The 18,973-nt window shown below is 57.0% G+C and overlaps 2 long non-coding RNA genes and 1 other non-coding gene across 4 annotated transcripts; 2 read left to right on the top strand and 1 right to left on the bottom strand.

Moving 5' to 3' along the window:
• Positions 1 to 6,304: 6,304 nt before the first annotated feature.
• On the top strand, positions 6,305 to 6,396 carry TRNAK-CUU (transfer RNA lysine (anticodon CUU)). The gene is given in 2 exon segments: positions 6,305 to 6,341; positions 6,349 to 6,396. It is a non-coding gene; the product is annotated as a tRNA-Lys (tRNA).
• Positions 6,397 to 14,899: 8,503 nt separating this feature from the next.
• LOC128774205 (uncharacterized) lies at positions 14,900 to 16,414 on the bottom strand. Of its 2 annotated transcripts, XR_008418679.1 has the most exons (3): positions 16,323 to 16,414; positions 15,947 to 16,151; positions 14,900 to 15,157 (listed from the first exon to the last, which is right to left on the bottom strand). It is a non-coding gene; the product is annotated as an uncharacterized LOC128774205 (long non-coding RNA). The 2 variants fall into 2 exon arrangements; XR_008418678.1 differs by lacking the exon at positions 16,323 to 16,414 and having other exon boundaries at positions 15,947 to 16,316.
• Positions 16,415 to 16,860: 446 nt separating this feature from the next.
• Positions 16,861 to 17,574, top strand: LOC109276867 (uncharacterized). Its single transcript, XR_002084878.2, has 2 exons — positions 16,861 to 17,004; positions 17,336 to 17,574. It is a non-coding gene; the product is annotated as an uncharacterized LOC109276867 (long non-coding RNA).
• Positions 17,575 to 18,973: the final 1,399 nt, after the last annotated feature.

Raw genomic sequence — 18,973 nt, 5'->3', positions numbered from 1 at the left:
ACCAGCAGAGGAAGCCTTCACTCCCCCCGCGGATGGCCTGCGGACACGGATAAAACTCTCCTCTGTCCCCAGTTTTTCTCCCAAGTAGTTTTTGGTCCATGGACACTAGACAGCCTCAAAGCAAGAACCCAGCACTGGATGACGGAGGGGTCTGGGGACAGAGGAGCGTCAAAAATCACGTTCTGGGGGCTCCTGGGTGGCTCAGTCGGATAAGCGTCCGACTTCGGCTCAGGTCACAATCTCGCGGTTCGTGGGTTCCAGCCCCGCGTCGGGCTCTGTGCTGACAGCTCGGAGCCTGGAGCCCGCTTGGGATTCCGTGCCTCCCTCTCTCTCTGCCCCTCCTCTGCTCATGCTCTCTCTCTCTCTCAAAGATAAATAAACATTAAAAAAAAAATCACATTCCCCTTCAGAAGGTGCAGGCAGGCATGGCGGGCTTGCTCTGGGCGGTGGGGTGGGTCAGATGGGTCCCTTCCAGAACCTGATTTATCACTGAAGCAGGACTGCTCGAATTCCAGCCAGCAATGGGTTTAGAAACCAAAAAAGCCCGATCGTGCCTCCACCCTCGGCCCACAGCACGTCCCCGTCCCGGAGATGCATCCAGCCCAGAAGACCATGGGGAACCCCCCCCCAACCCAGGATGGGGACATCTGGTGCATGGGGGATGTTGTCACCTGGAGGGGCCTGCACCCCGCTGTCAATGTGATTTCCAAGCTAGAAATTGGGATACATCAGGGGTCGATGGGTTTGATCTGATGTGAAAAGCACTGTAAAGACGTTGCAGCCAAGCCGTGGGTTCGGGAAACCGCGCATGGAAATGAGCACAGCTGCGTGAAATCCGCTCTGGAGCCCGCTTCTCGGGGGTCCCCGGGGGCCCACGGAGGGGCCTGGGTGGCACAGGATGCCAGGGACAGAGCCCGCACGGAGGCTCCTCACCCTGGACTCCCTGTAGCCCCCTGCCTGTGTCTGCCTTTGCGGCCAGACCGCCCCAGGAGCCTCGTCCGTGGGTCAGCACTCCCCTTGTCCCCCCCATGGGACATGGCAGGCATCCCTGCTGTGCGGGAGGTCCCCGAGAGCAGGCCCTGCCTCAGGCTTCTCTGTGTCTTTCTCTGCACTTGGAAGGGGAGGGGGGGCACCCAGTCGGTGGTCCAGTGAGGGTTGGACACCTTGAAAATGGAAAAGGGCTCACTCTCCGTGGTTACCACGGACAAAGACAAAGACAGGGAGAGAGGAAGAAGGCAGCGTCTCCGCCCTGCCCTTTCTAACAGCCTCCCCGTCCTGCCCTCCTTCCCCTTCCTTCCCCTGCCCTCCTCTCTCCTCCTCAGAGTTACAAAGACAGAGCCCGGTGATGCATCCTGGTAGGAGGGGAGGACCCTCAGCCCCATCCTCCTGGAGAGAGAGATATTTGGCTCAGCAGGGGTCTCAGGGAACACCCCTCCCACTCGCACCCACCCTTGGTCACAGACCAGCCCTCTCTGTGCCCAGGGCTCCTTCAGACCTCTCAGATCCAGCCAGGGAGGCTTGGGGCTGATTATCACTGAACCAGGGATGCTCCGATTGGGTGGGCGCAGCCGCGTGGGCCCCAGGCTCCAAGGTTAATGTGCTGGGGGGCCAGGGGGCCTCACCCACACTGCCCCTCTCCTATGGGTCCCAGGTTAGCTCTGACCCTGACTTGGAAAGCGTTTCGAAATGTGACCCTCTGCCAGCTCCCCCAAACGCAGGTGGAGAGGAGGAGGGAGCAGAGGGCCCCCCAGGGACCTCACGCACCTGCAGCCAGCACCCCAGCCCCCTTGTCCCCTCCGCTGCCCCCCTCCTCTGCGCTCCAGGATCCGCGGGGGCACAAGCTGTGCGGACCCCTGCCCCCAAGCCCTGGCTCCCGGCCCCTCCCCCGCTCTCCCCGGAGCTCTCTGCCTCGCTGACTTCAAATGATAGCAGCACAAGCTAGCACAAGCGGGGGGGTTTTCTCTCTCTTTTAGTCAAAATCAATGACAATGACAGAGTTATAAGGCGAGCCGTGGGGAGGAAGAAGAAACGCCTGGTGTCAAAATTGATGCAGGAGGCAGTTAGAGGAGCCTATTAGGATTTCAGTCGCCTTAGGGTGTGCTGCTCGGCACAGAGGGGCGTGATGTCAGCGAAACCACAGGCAGGCAGGCAGCCTTCTTCCACGGCGCACCTGTCATTAATGTGGAAGGCGGAACATCGCAGCTATTAGTCTGGGGCGGGGGGGACACGGTGGCGATGTCTCAGTCGCACGAGGGGGACGGGAAAGCTCCACCAGGAGACGTAAAAACGCCGTCTTGGGGAGGGGAGAAGGGGAAGCCCCGAGTGGGCAGCTGGGGCGTTGCTGGGTGTCTCGGGGCCGCCGAGAACCAAATCTGTGCCACACTCAGGGGCTGATCCTCGCTGGTACGGGGGGGTCCGGACAGACCCAGGCTGAAGCCAGGATGGCCAGCTGCTGCCAGAGGGGGTCTCGCTGTCGTCCTCCTGTTGTCCTCCCTGGCAGGAGGCCAGCACGCCAGGCGAGGCAGCGCCCGGGGCTCGCCACGCTCCTCCCCCTGAGCTGCACTGGCTCCCGTGCTCCCCAAAGAGAGGAAGGCAGCGGAGGATGAGGGTGTTGCTGGGGCCCCCACTGTCTGTTGGGGAGAAGATCGGGGTAGCTCGGGTCATAGAACCTTGACGGTGATGACCCCAAGGGACGCAGAGGATGCCTGCCTCATGGAGCTGGCTGCCACGGTGAGTGGAATCAGGGACAGAAGCAAGGACACCGGTGTGGTGGAGTGGGGCGGGCGGGGATGGGTTGCGGATGAGCTTGTTGGCCTCAAAGCAAACACCCGAACACAGCGCCTTCCTCCCCAGCACCCACCACACCCACCTTCATCGGGCGCCCTGTGGGACCCCCTCTCCTGACGCTGGTCACCATGACCATAATGGTTCAGTGATGGTACAAGGCAGTGCCTCGGGCATCAGGGTGTTTGGGGTGGGCCCCACCCTTGAGGGGCACGTGTCTGCCTTGTGCCCAGCACCCGCCAGGCTTTGCTGGGCGGCCTCGCCGAACCCACATCGCCAGCTGGGGTGGGGGAGGAGCTTTCTGGCGGGGGGAGCTTTCTGGTCCCCAAGTCACCGATACCGGGTAAGCCCGGTGCAGACAAGGTCAAGAAACCTCCCAGGGATCACAGAGCTCCAAGCATGTGGCAAGGTTGGAGTTTGAACCCGGTGCCTTACGGTTTCCCTCCCTTCCACCCCCGCCCCCCAACAAAATCTAACTCTGCGTGACTCACCCCACAAGTTTGCGTCGTGAGTCTCCCTCCGGAAACGAAGCGCAAGGAGAACCGGGAAGGCTGGGACGGACTCGGTGTGGGATCGCGTGTGGCTAATATTCCTGTTAAATAAATACATTTTGCTAATTGGATTACTCAGACAGTATAATATACTACTGGATTTCCAACACGATGCTAATAAATTGTGTGAAGAACTTAATCATGTTAGCATCCCGAAAGCTTGTAAGAGATGAAATTAGAGAATCAGGCAAAGTTGACATCCAGGGCTTTGGTGAGGCTTCCACGCCCGCGGAGTTTCCAGGAGCTTCCCTGCGCAGGTGCCCTGGGTGCGGAGAGGGGGGAGGGGAGAATGGGCACTCGGCCAGAATGTGAGAGCTGCTGTACCCCTGGTCCTGGGATGGATCCGGGGGCTGGAGGAGGTGGAGGGAGGGGAGAAAGGTTCCTTGGTGGATAAAGGCCGCCTCCCCGCCTTGCATCAGCCCTCACACTCCGCCTTCATCCACCAGAAGTCCACGGTGAGGGCAGGGCAGGGCCAAGGGGCTGTGGTTCCCCTTAAGGGCCCACGCAAATGGACGACAGCACCCAGAGCCCGGCAGCCACCTCCCTGCCCACTGCCTGTCCTTTCCGCGGAGACTTGTCTCTTCCAGATGCCTTTCAAGATGTTTCCACCCACAGAGACCCCGGGCCGCGGCAGCCACAGAGAGGTTGTGACAAGGGGCCTTCGGTTTTGAGCCAGGTGGCTGAGACTAGACCCTCTCCTCCGCGTTGACCCCCCTCCCGGGGGCTCCAGAGAGAGATGCGCCCTCTGTCCCTCTCCTATCCGGAAACAGGGTAGTCGGTGTTGAATTAACATTGGTAACAGACTTGCCCGGTGGAGACCAGAATCCGAGCGCTCTTGACCTCTGCATGGCTAACCTGACCCCGCCCCCTCCCCCGTCCACCAGGAGGGGCTGAGGCAGGGGACTTCTGCTGGAGACACAACAAAATCTTCCATCCCACCAAGCGCACAAAGGTCAAAGGACGAGGCAGACCCTCCAGGGACACGTGGGTGGCTCAGTGGGCAAAGCGTCTGACTCTTGATCTCAGGGTGGTGAGTTCAAGTCCGGTGTCCAGCTCCCCACTGGGCATGAAGCCTCCCCGAAAAAAAAAAAAAGGCAGACCCATCACACACACACACACACGCACGCACAGGCGCGCGTGTCCACGCGATTGTGGGCATACACGGGCCTGAAAGCAGCCCACAAAAAGGGCCATCTCTTTGATGACCAGAACCTCATTAAAATAATAACCGGTTTCTGTGGCAGCCGTCGTGGGTATTACGGCAAATGCTTCCCTAACTCTTCGGGTCCAAGAGCAACAGTTTCCACGATTCTAATTGGCATAGCAAAATCCAGTTAAGCAGGGAGAATGAAAGGACTCTCCCCTCGCTTGATGAGCGAAAAAAGTTACTGCAGCAGGCAGTTCCAGAAGTCCAAAGAAGGCCACGATGAGGGATGCTCGCCCCGCGCGGCGAGGAGCGCCCGCCTGCCTCCACACCCTCCCCACGGCGCCTCTCGCCCAAGCAACCCACTTCCCACTCCCACGCATGCCCGCAGCCACACGCATCTCACCCACGAGCTCACAGACCTACCCATCCATCCATTCGTGCAACAAGACTGAGCCCATGCACCGGGCTCTCTGCTCTGCGCCCCGCCCCGCGTAAGTCTTGCTCGGTTTATTCAACACACGCGTGACGCTGGCCTTCCGTGTGCCTCTGCTAACCGGTGAGGGTGTAAGACCGGAACGAGGCAGCCCCGTCTTCAAGAACGTTACGTCCAGGATGCAGCGGCCACGTCCCAGGAGGCAGAGCCCGCGAATGGTTCGGAGGGTGCCCGTCTCTTCTGTGGGGCAGGTGGGCACCACGCGTACGTAGGCGCCGGGAGATAAAGTCCCCGCAAGAGAGACATCAGGGGGACACTCGGCAGGACGGGGGCATCAAGTCAGGGACGACGCGGCGGGAGGTGGGGCTGAGCCTTTGCGGCCGGCCGGAAGGAACCGGGGAGGACACCGCGGTCCTCTCCAGGTGAGGGTGGCGGGCAGATACCGGGACCCAGGTCCAGACGGGAAGTGAGGGGCAGAGAACCTGACTACCTGGACACGAGGAGGGAAGGGTGGCTTGGGAGGGGAGGGGAGGACCGCAGTGACGGGATGGCTTGAGGCCACCTGACGGGGCAGCCCTGGGAAGAAACAGCCTCTCACATAACTCGCGCGTGTGGGTCACGGCCTCCTGCACCGCGTGTCTATTCAGAGCTATGCCCCCGTCTGTGCCAGCTATGGGGGTAGGGGGTGGGTGGGAAAGAGGCACACACAACCCCCACCGCTGGCAGACAGACGCAAAGGCACACGCACGGGGATTCATGGGAACCGGGATGAGAAACCCAACGCCACGAGCTGAGTGACCTCCCCCATCTCTGCCTGGGGAACAGGAGTCCGGGCTGAAAGGCAGCCTTAGCCACCGGTTCTGAGGTTCCACTGCCAAACCCCCTCCCCGTCTGGCCCAAGTCTGTGCGCGTCCTCGCAAGTGGATCTTACGGGGTGTCCAGGGGAAGCGGGGACAACCAGGCATCGTCTCCCCCCTCCCAAGAGCCCGCGAACCCCGCACGCGGATCCCCCTGCGTTCCTCTGTTCCTTTGCCGCGCAGCTCGGCGCTGTTCCTGGTCGCGCGGTCCTGGCGGGGTGCGGACAGGCTTTGTCTCTGGACCTTCAGAAGGCGTGGTCTCACTCGGTGCCCCTGCCTGAAGAACAGAGCTCACTGGGAGCAAGTCACACAATTGGCTTCCAAAGCGAAGGTTGGAACTTGACGTGTTCCTGGGCCCTTCACGTCCTACGCCTTTCTCAGCACCTAACACGGGGCTCTCGGGTGCACGCTGAATGAATCAGTGAGTGAATGAATGAATGAATGAATGAACCAAGCGGTCCCCTACCTCCCCCTCTCCTCCTGGGTGTAAGGCATACTGAGCGCTTTCTCATTAATAAGCATTTCCGGGGGCGCCTGGGTGGCTCAGTTGGTTGAGCGTCTGACTCTTGGTTTCGGCTCAGGTCGTGGTCTCACGGTTCGTGGGTTCGAGCCCCACTTCGGGCTCTGTGCTGACAGTGCGGAGCCTGCTTGGGATTCTCTCTCTCCCTCTCTCTCTGTCCCTCCTCTCCCACTCTCTCTCTTTCAAAAATAATAATAATAATAATAATAATAATAATAATAAGCATTTCCAGGTCCATAATCACATTTGCACCTTACGAGCACGGTGATGTGTTTCCAGTCTAGAACAAGGACGTGTAAAATCCTAGTTTCCTTGGACTCCTTCATGCTTCCTTCTTCCTGGTCATTTCTGTGTCTCTCCTTTGAAATTTCCATTCTTGACATGACCTTCTGATGATGTCTTTGTGGAGTGGGCAAGGCCGAGGGAACCACAAAGCCATTGAAATGCCACCTCCTTCTCCACCTGCAGTCCAGCTCTTGGATGGCAGGGTAGGACCGGGGAGGGACAGGAGGAGGGAGCCTGCCAGCTCAGCGGGGTCTCTTGGTCTCCACTCTGCCCAAGCCTGGGCGGCTCAGCCAGGGCAGAAGGAATCCAGGGGTAAGTGGAGAGGGGTCTCGGTGACAGTTAGAGATACCAGGCAGTGATGTTATTTGCTGCGACAGGAGGTAAGATAATAATGGAGAGATTTCCGCCCCAGGCTCCAGGTTGGAATCTACAATCACTAAGAAGGGAGAGGAAAGGAAGGGAGGCAGACGTGTCTGGGAGGAGAGGAGCGTTCCCGGGACTGGTAGCAGTGTGTGTAAAGCTCAGAGAGCAGAGAAAGCTCGGAGAAATCCAAGGTGGCCAGAGTAGAGGACAAGCAGCCCGAGGCAGTGGAGAGCCGGCAGGGGCCGAGACAACAGCCGGCTTCTACGCGCACACCAGCTCCGATGCTTGAACCGCCGGGAATTTTGTGCACTGGTGGTTAAACCCAGCCGTTTTTAAAAATTTTAAGTATATAGGGGGGCCTGGGTGTCCCAGTCGGTGAAGTGTCCAGCTCTTGACTTCGGCTCAGGTCATGATCTCACAGTTCATGCATTCGAGCCCCACCTCGGGGTCTGTGCCGACAGCTGTGAGCCTGCTTGAGATTCTCTCTGTCTCGCACTCTCCCTCTCTCTGTCTCTCTGTCTCTGCCCCTCCTCCGCTCATGCTCCCTCTCAAAATAAACACACGTTAACAAATTTAATCATATAAACTTACAATTAAATAAAATGTGTTGAAAACAATGGTCATAAAAACTCCGAACTCCCCCACTTACTAATTATTTGGCTACATTTTTATTTTTAGCTACACCCTAATATTTCTTTTTTCTTATTCGTATTTCTTGCATCGGTACGGTGGAAATATTAAATAACGGTGAGCACCACACCTTTCTTTCTACTCCGCGCTCAGTGACGTCATGCCCTCAGTTTGAAATTGGTTGCGAGGAGAGGATTTTCACCGCGGAAATTGGCAAACTCCTCAAGTCAGGGCTTGATGTACGCGGTGGTCCTGATTGTCTAGACTCGAGAAAGCAGTCGAGAGAACGTTGATCAGACGATTCAACTTTAAACGGGTTTATTGCCATTACGTTGTGAACGTCACCAAAAAGAGATTGTCCGGGGAGGGGGGCGCGGTTGGACCACAAGTGCAGATATAAGGAGCTCAGCAAAAATCAGCACAAAGCATTCTGAGCATCACTTGGCTGCATGGAATTCGCAATAAGGAATATCGCGTAGCTTATTATCGTCTGTAAATTTGTGCCTCGCACAAACTTAGAATTCTTCCCAGTAAAACTTATAATAAACATGTACACACACGCACACACACACATGCACACACACTGGTTTTTCGGAGAACAGGTTGTCAGGCGTTCGTCAGCACACCGCGGTCCGGGAATCTCGTTAGGTGTAGAGGGTTTGCGCTGGATTAAGAGGCTATCGCTGAAGGGGCGCCTGGGTGGCTCAGTCGGTGAGCCTGCTTTAAAAAAAGAAAAATTATTCATTTTTTGAGACAGCGAGCGTGAACATGGGAGGGGCAGAGAGAGAGGGAGGCACAGAATCCGAAGCAGGCTCCGGGCTCCGAGCTGTCAGCACGGAACCCGACGCGGGGCTCGAACCCACGAACCGCGAGATCGTGACCTGAGCCGAAGTCGGACGGTCAACTGACTGAGCCCCCCAGGAGCCCCCAGAATGTGATTTTTTAATGCTCTTCTGTCCCCAAACCCCGCCGTCTTCCGCAGCGGCCGATGTTCGGAAGAAGCTTCTTTGCCCGGTGGCTACTCGCAGGCCGCGGGGCCTCGCGCCCTGTGCCCGCCGCCACAGCGAGAGGCCGGCAGCCAATTCAGCGCATTGTCCGAAGCCCCTGCGTGGTGCCACTGCCACGCTCCTTCAAGCCTTTCGGCAGAGAATCCGCGCCCTCGGCCCCTCTGAAGTGCGAGAGACGGATGGCTGATCCGCCGAGGAATTGCGCTCTACAAGGTTAAGCGTGTTTGCCCAAGAAATACGGATAATGCTCTCATCGCATGTGACCTTTACTGTATGTGGAACACTGTCCGTGACAAAAATGCCGTCTTTTAAATGGTTTTCACACCAGGGTATCCGGCCATTAATCATGGTGCGTGCGAGCGCCCGTGGCTGCCTAGGAAATCCTGGATCCCGCCTCCGATGCCGGGCCTTCGCTCCATTATCGCGGCCACGGCCCCGTGGCGTCCTGGGCCGCGAGGACTCCCCGAGGGCGCGTTCTCCACGTCCCCGGTGGCAGCGACTTCGGGCCCCCAGAGCTGGCGAACACCTCGTTCTTGGTGCCTCTGCTGAGGCTGTGTGTCGCGCGTCAACGGCATCTGTGATGCTCCCTGTTCCTCCCTCTCCTGCTGGAAGCCTGGGTATTGTTCAGGGCTTGGGGTGGGAGGGGGGCTGGCCGGCTCCTGCCTCCCCCCTGCACGCCTAATTGGAGGAATGGCCAGCTGCAGAATTCAGGATGTCTGCTTCCACAAAGACATTCTCTGATGTCAGCCGGGAACATCTGCGCGGCCCAATTAGGTAGCCACCAGCCGCACGTGGCTCGCAAGCCCTCGGAACAAAGCTTCTCCTAATGACGGGGGCTGTGGTGGGACACACGGGCCGATTTCAAAGCCTGGTACCAATAACACATGCAAAATAAGTTCTTAGGGCGTTTGCAAGCTGATTCCACGTCGACGTGCCAATGTTTCGGATACGTTGGGTGAAATAAAGCATAGTATCAGATTTAATTTCACCTTTCTTTTTGCGTGTTGAACGTAGCTACTAGAACGTTTAAAACCCCAGACGGGGCTCGCATTCTACTGCTGTCAGGCGCGCAGCTATAGGCCAAACCCAGGCTCCAGGCAGAGACCTGGCCTGGGTGTGGGGAAGACTGATGGGGAACAGAAAAGAGGGCCAGCCCCCCGCCGCCCCGCTGAGTTCTCCTTTGGAAGGGACCGGAGATGACCTCGGCAGGGAGCAGACAGTGGGTGTCCACCCCAAGCAACCAGCAGCGACCCCCCGGGAGATGTTCAGCTCTCCCCTGCCTGGCATTTTGATGCATGCACCTGTCCTGGGCCAGTTCTCAAAATGACCAGGAGATGAACACTCAGCTGCTGGACGACCGAGACGAGGAGCTTCCTGACGCATCCTGGATGTTTCCCAGGCCACATCCAAGTATAACCCAGTTTCCATCACCGTCCAAAAAAGTGCTTGGGGTCCCCGCCCTGTGACCATGACAGCGTTTCTCCACCGGGGTCACGCTGGGGCCGACCCACGCCCAAACGGAGGGGAAGCGCCTTCCAGGGCCAAGGGCTGCTGGGCTTGCCTGCGGTGGGGGGCCTGCTGTCCGCTCTCTCCGAGGGATTTGCCCGGCAGGCTTTTTGGAGCGTCCCCGATTGCCAGACTTTCTGAGCGCTGAGGGTTCGGACACGGAGATGCCCACCCCGCCCCAGCAGGTCATGTTAACTGGTCATTGCAAACACGGGAGTGCGTGACGGGAGGCCCATGAGCTACCTGGGGGCATTTAGCCCCACCTGAGGATCTTTGAAAAGACCAATTACAAGCGCACAGGAAGGTAGGGGCGGGAAGGACATTCTGGGCCAGGGTGTTCTGGGAGCCCATCTCGGAGGAATGTGGCAAAGTTAACTGTGGGGAGTACGAGCGGGGCGGCCGGGGGACCCCGGGAAGTTTGGCTTCAGTGGACTAGAACGGTCAAGGCAGGGAGTGACAGGAGACAAAGCTGGAAGAGACGGGGGTTGGGACGCAGGGGCAGGGGGACCTTGAACGCCACACCCAGGGATCCACCTTTCCCCTGGAGACAACGAGGCAGCACTGAAGGGCTCTGAGCTGGGGCAGAGGAGGCCAGATTTAGAATTTTCCATGAACTGTTCTGGTGGCAGGTGCTTGGAGTTGAATTAACACCAAAGGGACAATGTAGGTGCCTAAACTCGGACACTGGAGTTAGGAATTAGGAATAGAGAAGAGGCAAAGGTCCAAGAAATATTTAAAAGATGTAATTGATGTAAAAAAATAAAATAAAATAAAAAGGGTCGGGGCGGGGGGGCGCCTGGGTGGCTCAGTCGGTTGAGCGTCCGACTTCAGCTCAGGTCATGATCTCACAGTTTGTGGGTTTGAGCCCCGCGTCGGGCTCTGTGCTGACAGCTCGGAGCCTGGAGCCTGCTTCGGATTCTGTGTCTCCTTCTCTCTCTGCCCTTCCCCCACTTGTACTCTGTCTCTGTCTGTCTCTCAAAAATAAATAAATGTAAAAAAAAATTTTTTTTTCAAGATGTAATTGGTCAGACTTGATGTCAGATTCAACGTGGGGGTCAAAGGAGACCACCTTGGGGGCGTCTCCTAGAGGTTGGCTCTGGTTTCCAAACAAGAGAAAAGCAGAGTCAAGCCTCCAATAAAACCCGGAGGCAGAAACCACGTCCGCCAATGATGCATCCCGGGCTTGAACCACCTCACAGACACCCACCGGCCGCCTGCTGACCTCTGGCTGGCGGTCAGGCGGCACAGGGCACAGGGGTGACTCCGGGGCTGCCCACAGCAGCAGGTCAAACCCAGCTAAGTACCTAAATAAAGATGTGATTTTAATGATGATTGAGTTGAAGCACCTCATTAATTTCATGTGCGGGGTGGGGACCGCCGGATCGTACTTCCCGAAACTCACTGTTTGCCTGGCCCCAAGACATCCCCGTGCGACGTCTGGTTGGGTCTAATTTAAGTATGTAAATTTAATGGTTCAGTAAGTAAAATTGCCTTTATTGTTTGGAACGGTTTGTGCTATAATTTATGGGCTCGGCTGGTTCATTTGATGGGTCTCTCCGATGGAGAAGGTGATGGCCCAGGAGCAGCTATTATTACAAAGAACTCAGGGCAAGTGCGGAGAAAAATTCAGCCCCGCAGTCTGGAACGTCATAGTCCCAGCGGCACGGGCACTCTGGCCCGGGAGAGGCCAGCTGCGAACAGCCAGGGCGGGTGTGGCCTTGGACCCTCCGGAGGGTCAGCGGGCAGGAGCCTGGATTCCTGGGTTTTAAGAGGCATCCGAAGCGGGAGCTCTCAGAACGGGCAAGAGTCTACACATTTTAGAGTCCCTCCACGCACTTCCTGACCCAACCCTACGCGCGATTTCTCTCCCCCTCCAAACACACACCGCAAGCCTTGCCTGCTGGCCAGGGGGCAATGGTGAGGGGTGGGGGCCGGCAGGGCTGAGAGATGACGGGCCGGTGGGCGGAGCAGGGGGCAGCCCCAGGGCGGAGGTCAGCCGGAGCACCAGGAGCACCTGTTTCTCTGTCTCCCTGGGAAAGATGCCAACACATAGCGATGGGACGACGGGGTCTGGGAGGCAGGGGCTCCAAGTTCTCCCGCACTCGAGGATTTAGGCGGGAAGGCAGCGCAGGTAGAAACTTGATCTTCGTTCTGTTTGCCCAAGATAATTGGTGAGTTGGCCCGAGCACTCCCCAGCCCGACGGCAAGGAAAGGGTGAGCAGGGGACTACGGGCCAACGTGGGCCGCCCATCCTCCCTGCCCTCGGACCTCTTTCCACCTCTCCCCCCCCCCAACCCCCGTCCTCTTGGAGAGCCCCACCCCCCAAGAAGCCAGTACTGTTTCTCTGCTTCCATTGTGTTGCTCTGGTCCTGGGGAAACTGAGTTCTCACGGGAAGAAAATCTGGTAAAGACTGGAGTCAGGGGAGCCTGCTAAGAGGGTAAGGTCTGGAAGCCCTGTTAAAGAAGATTTGATCTTCAGGGAGTGAGGCTCTGAGGACACGGCTCATGACATGTGACAGTGGATCGCACCTCCCGAAGGAAGGGTGGATTGTGAGAGGGGCGGAGAACGTGTGGCCCTCCCAGCCGTCAGCTCCAGCTGGCAGCTGCCCATTCCAGAAGAGGCTACTGAGGACCCTGCTGAACTGAGCACCCCCCGCCCCTTCTCTCTTCCAGGTCCTGGTTCTCTCCCTCATCAGGTTTCATCCCACCCTCTCCCCCGAGATGGTCCCTATCAGGGTAGGGATAAATAACCATGGCCACCTCTCAATTTTCCACGGCTGATTATCCACTTTGTGGATTATCTAAAGCCAATTTTTTGCTTCTAGACCAGCATTATCGCACCCACCGGCCCTCCCCGCCCCACCTGAGGGGGAAATACTCAAAGGGGAAGTCTGCTCATCTGCGACTCAGCCTTGGAAAAAAAAAAAAAAAGCATTTCGGAGAGGGACCCAAACCACAGCGGCGGAACATGGGTGCTGTCCCCACGAGATAAACACCTGGGATTTTGCATCACGCGCCCTGCTGATCCCCGTTAACAGGATAAGAACAGCGTGCTAAAATGAAGCTACCTCCATATTTGCCTCCACTGTGCTTCTCCCCGTGGGAGACAGCTCCCCAAAACAGACTGATGACTGCAAACCGCTTCTGTCCGTGTTCACAACCACGAGGACCTGCTGGCGTCCCCTGCGGGACCGAGCCCGTTCAGGAGGTGAAAATCTATGGAGACAGAAAGACAGAACCCACACATTGTGGCTGGATCCCCAGGGAGGGGACTCCGAGGCCAGGAAAGGACAGCAAGTCACTTAATCAAGAGGGGAGGGCAGAGGGCAGCAGTGGGGAGCGAGGACCGGAGGGAGCCTATGGAAATACCTCATTCATACGATTGTCACAATTGTCACCGAGGGCGAACAGAGCTCCAGCAGCAAGTTCCGGGAGACAGAGAGACCCGTCCTGGAGCCTGACCCTGGGTGGAGGGCTGCTTCCGGGGCATCAGTCCTCAGCACTTCTGGCCGATGCCTCTACCTAGAAGGATCCTGACTCAGGCAGCCAGTCCGGGCGTAAGAGCAAACAGAGGTCAATGTCAAGGGGCTCTGAGTGGGGCACCAACAGGGTCTGCTACACCATTTTAACAGGAAATTATTTCCCAAGGCCGCGCAGCTAATGGCAGACGGAGAGCCTTCTCCAAAGCCCAGCACCACCCCCGCCCCCCCACACCATGAGGATCCCCTGCCCGGCGGTGTCCCCGGTGGGCCTGCTTCTGTGGGCTCCCCACGACACGCAGCTCCCGGGTCAGAGGGCACAGCAGCATTCCTGCTGACTCTCCCGCTGCTCCGTCACCCCTCGTAGCGCCAAGGGATGACATCACAGCACCAAGGTCGAAGCCCAGGGACATGGAGAGAGATTGACCTTGAAAATACTGGTTTTTTTCCATTGACACAACGAAGGCCGGCTGGAAGAAACATCCTGGAGAACTGGAGCCCTCACACCTGATGCCGGGGACTGAAAAGGGGGTACGGCCGCTGGCGAAACCAGTTGAAAAGAATTGAAAACGGGTGTCCACAGCAGCACCATGGACAACGGCCAAAGATGGAAACGCCCCAAAGGTCCATCCACAAAAGAATGGATAAGCAGAGTGCGGCCAGTCCACACACTGGAGTGTTGTTTCGGCCACGGAGAAGAGCGGAGTTCTGGTCCCTGCGGCCACATGGATGGACCTTGGCTCCATTATGGGCAGTAATGGCCCCTGTTGTACGATTCCATTTGCATGAAGTGTCTAGAGTGGGAGAAATCTACGGAGACAGAAGGCAGATTCCTGGTTGCCGGGGCTGGAGGGGGACCCCTTTATCGCGGGGTTTCCTCTTCGGGGGGTGAAAACGTTTGGGACCTAGGTAGGGGTGATGGTTGTGCAACAACATCATGAGCGTACTAAATACCACTGCACGGTATTTTAAATCGTCAACATGGTAATTTTGCGTAATGTGTCTTTTACCGCAATAAAAAAAAAAAAAAATAGCCACCCACCCCAGAAGAAGGGAGAGGTGGCAGTGAGATTATAAACATTTACTGCACGTAATTCAGAATGAGAAACCGTGATTCTTTTTCACACCCGGAACGGAGCCCGGGGACAAACCCAAACCGATAATAATAAAATAATAAGACCTAACAGCTGTGGGAATAAAATCGTCTCTTTGGCTCACATGTGGATAATCGAGAGTTAACTCTTAATAAAATAATAAAACGCAGGAGCAGTGGGAATGAAGATTATCTCCTTAGCCAACTGCCAGAGACCATATTCATAAAATAATGAATCATAAAATTATTTCCTTCATTTTATTGTACAAGACGTAATTGTAGCTGGGCTGTTCCCCAACTTCCAGGGGAAGGTTATTGTCAATCAAGATGAAAAGTGTCATAATTTAAGTCTGTCCCAGCCTGACGGGAAGGTCCATATGGGTCTCTAAGCGAGGCGCGTGGTGGCAGGCACGTGGAGCCATGATTGACATAGTCGCCGGCAGACCAGCTTCCTCCTGGACCTTCGGGGACCACGTGGACCGGATGGTCACTTGGACGAGTCCTGGAAAAAGATGAAAGAAAGGAGCAGCGTCCCCACCCAGCAAACCTTGGGGGGAGAGATTACAGTGACAGAACATGGGAAAATAATTGATTTCCTCTTTTCTCCCCTGCGGCTGCCTAAAGCTGGAACCTTTGAAGCAAATAATACAGCCTGGAAGTCTGGGGGTCAGTTGCATCCGGTTTTGCCATCGCTGCATTGCTGCGGTTGCGTTTTGTTTCTTGTTTTGGTTTTTTTGTTTGTTTGTTTCGTCTGATATCGGGAAGTTTGTTTGGTTTTGCAAGGATGCTTACGGGGGACCAGGCATTAAAGGGGGAACCTGTACTCAGCCGGGGCTCGAGGATGTACTGCCAGAAGGCAATGCGACTTCAGCCAGAGGCAACCCCGGGCGAGAGAGATCCTCGAAGCAGGACGTCCCCGGTATGTCCGGTGTCCCGCGTTGCAGACAGAGCCTCCCCGGAGACTCCCCCAGACATCCCCATGCAAGACGGGGCAACCCTCCTTCGCCCCTTCCTGGATCCCTCGTGTGGAGGCTTACTCTTCTCAGAACGAACAGAACCGGTCCGGCAAGGCGCGCACAAGCAAGCAGCCTGTCTCGTCCCCACACCCGAGTTTCTCCCGGGAAATCAGAATATTGGGGAGGCTGCGGGAATTTCCGAGGACAACAGCAGAAGGTTGCAGACAGCGCATGCCCACCACCTACACCCTCACACACACACACACACACACACACACGCACGAACACACGCACACTCTCTCCAGCCCTCTCTACTCTCGGGAGCCCCCACACACCTCATTGGCATCCAGTCCCATTAACTGATTGCTTCTCCCGCTGTAATATTCTGGGCTGTTCAGCAAACCTCCTTCTTTTGTTTCTGCTTCCCCGCTGTCCTTTGGAGAGAGGCCGGTGTTGATTAATATTAACGCCCTGCCCGAACCTCTTTCCTCTTCTCGGCAGAGGCATGGATCAATTGGCATAAAGCAAGGATGGGCATCACTATGGAGGGTGGAAGGAGCAGATGCTGGGGTCTTTGGGTGGCCGAGATTTGACATCTTTTTTTCTCCCCCAAACCTCCTGGTTCGCCTGCCCAGACCGGGCTTCAAGTGAGCGGCTGGAGGGGCTTTGCTGCTAGGATGCACTGCTCTGTGCCCAAAGCCACCGAATTACCTCTGGAACAATATGATGATCAGCTGGGCAGGGCAGGGGCGCCAGCCTGGGGTGGCGGCAGGCCTCGGGGTCCCCTGCCTGCTCTCCCTCCCCTCCCCCTCCACTCCTCCCCTCTCTCCTCCCTCCGCCCCACCCCTCCTTTCCTCTCCCCAGATCTGCTGTAACTGACATTTTCCATGTGACAGGTTCTGTTTTCCCTGCCTCCGGTTGCCAAGGAGACAAGCGCAGAGGACCGCAGCCAGGGAGCCGTTAGCGGCCCTTTTAAGGGGCCCTGGACATAAACAGCACTTCCCATCATGGGAGCCAGGCACAGAGGTTTAAAAAAACAAAACAATACAGAAGAGGGGGCTAAAGTAGAAAAAAAGAAGTCGGGGGGAAGGGTTCCTCCCCCCACCCCGCAACCACCACCGGGTTAATGGGAGAGTGAAGGATGAAGACAGATCCCAGAGAGATTTACACTCTTCGGGACAAAACCAGCCACCTTCCCGAAAGGTCTGCTGCTCTCCTTGATGTGCAGAAAAGCAGACACCTGGCCCCCAGCCCTGACGTCTTCGCTGAGACCAGAAACCTACTTGGGACTGTGGCTCCAATGAGCTGTGGGGGGTGGGGGTGGAAATCCTCGGGCTGAAAAGATGCTTTTCCGGAGGCAGGAGGGGCCATGCAGACCTAGCCTCGGAGGAAGGTTAGGGGTACTTGCTTCTCAGGGCACCCTTGCTCCTGCATAAATGGGGGTAGAGGGGCAGGAGTTTGGGAGAAAATGGCCGAAGAGCAAGGTGGCAGAGGGGAGGGCGCCCCCTCTTTCAGGAAGCCAGCTGGGATTGAGTAGACAGAGACACCTTCTCAAAGCAGCCACTTCCCCAGGCTCGTTGTTTGTACACACGCGTGTGCGTGCGTGAGCCTAACCATGGAGGTTCACGTGAGCGAGTCTCGGTGGACCCAGCCCTCTGCAAGCTTGGGGAGAAGACTGTTTACCTGCAGACCGCCCAAGGCAGCGCCCTCTGGTTTCCCTCCAGTGTCTCCTTCCCTTCCTCCCTCACCCCGACCCCAGCACAGCAGTGACGGTTGGCTGCTCTCCACCAGCCTGTACCTGTGTCCACCCAGAAGCCTCTGTCCCACCCACACGCCCAGTTAACCAAGTATTGGCGCACGGATAAACCGAATTTCCCTCCATGATGAATAATCGTTAGTTACTGTTTGTTCTCTGCTCGTCGCTCCTTGTTTCCACGGCATTAAATGTGTATCATTAAACATCTTTCTGTCCTGTTTTTAATGATTTCAAATGCCCTCCCCTCTCTGGGTTTCAGGTCCGGACCTTTCCTCCTGGAATGCGCCCTGGTCCTCTACACTCTGTAGACTCAGACCGGAGCTCGCTGTCTCCCACTCCCTTCCCCGGAAGTCCCTAACTCAAAGCCTCAGGGTGGCCCATCCTCCGCCCCCGCCCCCTTAGCTCGAAGGGACTGTCAGCACATCTGTCAACTTTGGATTCTGTCTCTTGGGTGTTTCTGACCCCCTCTCCTATTGCCACCCCTCCTGCTTCTAGCATTTTCCCTGAGTTATGACGGCTGCCCCAGTCGGTGCCTGCCTCACCAGCATCCCGTCTCCTTCCTGTCCACCAAGGCCGCTGCCACTGGTGGGATCTCTCCTCACACGAACCTGCCCCCACCCCTGGAAATTCGTACTTGAGAGCACCTGATGCAAAATCCTTAGCCAGGCGCTCATCACCCTTTGCCTTCTGACCTTGACTCAGCCTCCCGGATCCTTCTCCTGCCTGCGCCCTGGCCCCTCACCCTTTCACACCTCCGTTGTTCCAGCCTGGAAGTTTCCGCCTCCTTATCCTGGCTCTGCTTAGCAACGCCCACCCTCGAAATGCCACCTCCGACCAGAGTCTCACCTGCCCTCCCAGGTCAAATTGGTACCCCCTCTGTGCTCCCTCACCTCTTCTGCAGAGCCTCCCCTGAGGTCCGGCCCAGGTTTGTTGTGTCCTCGAAGGGCTGAAGACCATTTGCGGGCTGACAATTGACCTACACCCAATAGCACAAATGCTATGTGCATAGAGGTGCATATGCCTGTCCTCTCTTTGTCCCCATGATGGGCCCCTGGAGGGCGAAGACAGACCTCCTTGTAACAGAGAGGCCCCGTGGTAGCATCTTGAACAGCACCCGCACCTGGCACGCCTGTCCACGCGTAGGACAACGTCCCCGCATGATGGACGATCGTCGAGTTGAGAGGTGAGCCTCCTTGAAATGCCTCTGCCGAACATCTTCATGGTGAAATGTTGGAAACATTTTAAAGGGTTCAAAATGGATTCGGCTTTCTTCATTAACAGCAAGGAGGAGGAGGAGAATAACACGTGGTCCACAACCCCACAACCCAGATGCCCCTTTCAGATGTTTCTGGAAAAGGAGCAATTCCCCTTAAAAAGCGAATTCACAGCACATGTTGAGAGATGGTCAGTCTCCGGACGCGGGGGAAGCGGCCCGGGATTGTTTGCAACGTGGCCCAGCGGCAGGCGAACGGACTGAAGCATACGCGAGAGGGGACGCCGGACATGGGCAGCGGTGGCACTGGCCAGAGGGAAGGGTGTCCCCAGAGCCCGAGCCGGCTGGGGGACGGAAGGAGACAGGTACCAGGCAGGGAGACGGGAGCGCTCA

The sequence above is a fragment of the Panthera pardus genome, unplaced genomic scaffold (assembly GCF_024362965.1).
Source record: "Panthera pardus isolate Hobbes unplaced genomic scaffold, ASM2436296v1 HiC_scaffold_3, whole genome shotgun sequence".
NCBI classification, from domain to species: domain Eukaryota; kingdom Metazoa; phylum Chordata; class Mammalia; order Carnivora; family Felidae; genus Panthera; species Panthera pardus.
Note: the sequence above shows the minus strand (reverse complement) of the source record. Positions and strands in the feature narration are given on the sequence as shown.